Source organism: Meleagris gallopavo, chromosome Z (assembly GCF_000146605.3).
Source record: "Meleagris gallopavo isolate NT-WF06-2002-E0010 breed Aviagen turkey brand Nicholas breeding stock chromosome Z, Turkey_5.1, whole genome shotgun sequence".
In the NCBI taxonomy this organism is placed as follows: Eukaryota; Metazoa; Chordata; class Aves; order Galliformes; family Phasianidae; genus Meleagris; species Meleagris gallopavo.
This window is the reverse complement of record NC_015041.2, coordinates 51,103,325-51,106,365: the sequence shown is the minus strand read 5'-3', so window position 1 is coordinate 51,106,365 and position 3,041 is coordinate 51,103,325.

The window sequence follows — 3,041 nt, the reverse complement described above, 5'->3', positions numbered from 1 at the left end:
TTTTTGAAGATGGGTGTCACATTTGCCAGTCTCGAGTCTACTAGGACATCCCTGGTTAGCCAGGACTGCCGAAGAATGACGGAAAGTGGTTTGGCAACCACATCTGCCAACTCCCTCAACACTCTAGGGCACAATCCATCTGGCCCTATGGACTTGTGAGTGCCCAGCTTTCAGAGCAGATCCAAACCAGTCTCATCACTAGTTATGCAGGGCCTATTCTGTACCCCATTCCTACCTGTTAGCGCAAGGAACAGTGTGCCTCGGGAACAACTAGGCTTTTAGCTATTAAAGACTGGGGCGAAGAAGGCATTAAGTACCTCAGCCTTATTCTGATCCTTGGTCACCATGTTGCCTTCTGCATCTAACAGGGGATGGAGATTCTCCCTTTCACTCCTCTTACTGTTGTATTTATAGAAATAAATACAAGAAATACTGATGTATTTATAGAAATATTTATTGTTGCCATTTACCTTACTGGCCAAGTTCAATTCTAGCTGGGCTTTGGCTTTTCTGATTTTCTCCTGCACTGCTTCACTACGTACTTGTAATTCTCGTAAGTTGCTTACTCCCTCTTCCAATGACCATAAACTTTCCTTTCGTTCCTGAGTTCTAGCCAAAGGTCTCTGTTCAGCCAGAATGGCCTCCTTGCCCATCGGCTCATCGTCTGTGACCTAGGAATGGTCAGCTCCTGCAAATTTAAAATAACTTCCTCAAAGTTTTCTGAGCCTTCCTGGGCTCCCATGTCCTCCAGAATTATGTCCCAAAGGACTCTCTCAACCATGGTCTGAAAGAGACCAAAGTCTGCCCTCTGGAAGTCCAAGGTGGCACTTCTGCTGACTCCCCTCCATGGTTCAACCAGGACTAAAAATTTATCATCTCGTGATCACTTTGTCCCAGATGGCCTCCAACCTTTACATCCCTGCAAGACCTTCTCTGTTAACAAACAGCAGATCCATGAATGTGCTTCCCCTTGTTGGCTCCTTCACCAGCTCTGTCAGGAAGTTATCTCCCACACACTCTAGGAACCTCTGGGACTGTTCCTTTTCTGCTGTATTATAATTCCAGCAGATGTCTGGGAAGTTGAAATCCGCCACGAGAACAAGGGGTAGAGATCTTGAGACCTTACCCAACCGTCTATGAAGCACCTTATCCACCTCTTCATCGTGGTTGGGTGGCCTGTAGCAGACTCCCACAATGTCAGCCTTATTGGCCTTCGCTTTTATTCTGACCCATAAGCCTCTTAACTCTATCATCACCATCATTAATTCCCATACAGTCACATTCTTTCTTAACACAGAGGGCTGCACCACCGCCTTTCCTGCCCTGCCTGTCTCTTTTGAAAAGTTGGTAGCCATCCATCACAGCACTCCAGCTGTGTGAGTCATTCCACGATATTTTTGTGATGGCAACTATATCATAGTTTTCCGACTGCACAGTGGACTTTTGAGTGGGATAAGCCTTAATACTTCTTGACCACTCAGGTGTTTCCATATCCAGTAATGCTCCTCAGCCTCTCCACCTCCTCCTTCAGGTCAGCCATAAGGCTGAGTAAGTCATTTAGCTGGTCACATCTAATACAAGTGTCTGCATCATTTTGCACTGCGAAGACCAGCCTATGGCACTCACTGCAGCCATAGACCTGTGCACTAGCATGTAGTTTTGGGACCTCGGACTTAACAGGGTGTGACTTATCAGCTCTGCCCTATAGCCAGCAGTGCTGGTTCCACCCTTGCCATGTTGCCAGCCTGTTAACAGGTGCCCCTGTACTTATCAGGCACAGAACAGTGAGATAATAAGCTTCCTCACTGTGCAGTCACATGAAATGGTGGCTTATGGCTTCTCCACATTTGAACAGTCCTCATGATACACACACAGACTCCTCCTCTCCATGCCCAGCGTTGCTGCCCTCCCTGAGGCTTTTAGTGAGGGTGGTGGTGCAGTTGTCATTACATCTCTGAAAGGGCAGTTCACCTAAAATTCTTATAGCCAAACTCTGCAGTGCTGCCTTCAAAGCAGCATGCAGAACAGTGTGATATGGTTGTGAATTAATCCAGCAGCAGCTCAGCACTACAGATCTGCTTGCAGACCTTCCAAGTGTGATGTGGGAGAGAATAAAAAAAAAACCAAAAACAACACAAAGTAGAACTCATGGTTTGAGTTAAAAACTATATACTAAGACAGAAAAGGCAGGGAAAAATAGTGGTAACTATAAAAATGTATTTGGGTTCAGAGTCTCATCCAGCCAGTCCATACCAGCATGTCAGCTGAGCAAGGGAAGTTCTGATGAGAGGAGCATTGATTGTGACATGCTAGAAAAGGAAGAGAGGCCATGGTCATTTGCTGATGTGAGGAGGTGTGGGAGAAATATGCAGGTCCCCTGAGAGACCCTCCCAGCTGCCCAGGGCAAGGAGTGCCCACACTTCCCACCTCTGCTGCTGCAAGTGCATCTCTGGGGTCCTCTGGCTGCTTGTTCCTTCTGACTGAGACGTGTCATAATTTATATTTATATACATTTATGAAGCAAGTGATGCACAGCCTGGGCTGATACCAGGGCATGGGGAGAGCACATTGAAGTGCTGACTCAAGTGATAGCAAATAATTGTATGCATTGTTGATACATTGGTTTTAAGATTTCTGGAAAAAAAAAAGCATACTTTTTTTTTATTATTATTTGTGACTCCAATTTCAGCCAAAATACCTGCCAGTTTGCAAATGGAATGCATGATGTTGCAGTCAGATATTCAACTCAAAAATTTAATTGTGGCTCTTTATCAGACTCTCACCTGAGAGATACGCCTTGCTTCACAACCATGCCTTATTCATGTAAGTACTATGGGGGGAGGAGGGGGGGAAGAAAAAAAAATATATATTTGTGGACATCTGTTTCCAAGGATGAAGCACAGGAAGAATAAGATTTCATCAAAAATCCCCGAGGAAGACTTTGAGAGTTCACTGAGAATTGCAACGCCTGCCATTGAACCCGACTGATTGACTTCACAAAACATGGTCGAATATCCCACTTTTTTTTTTCTTTTCCTTTT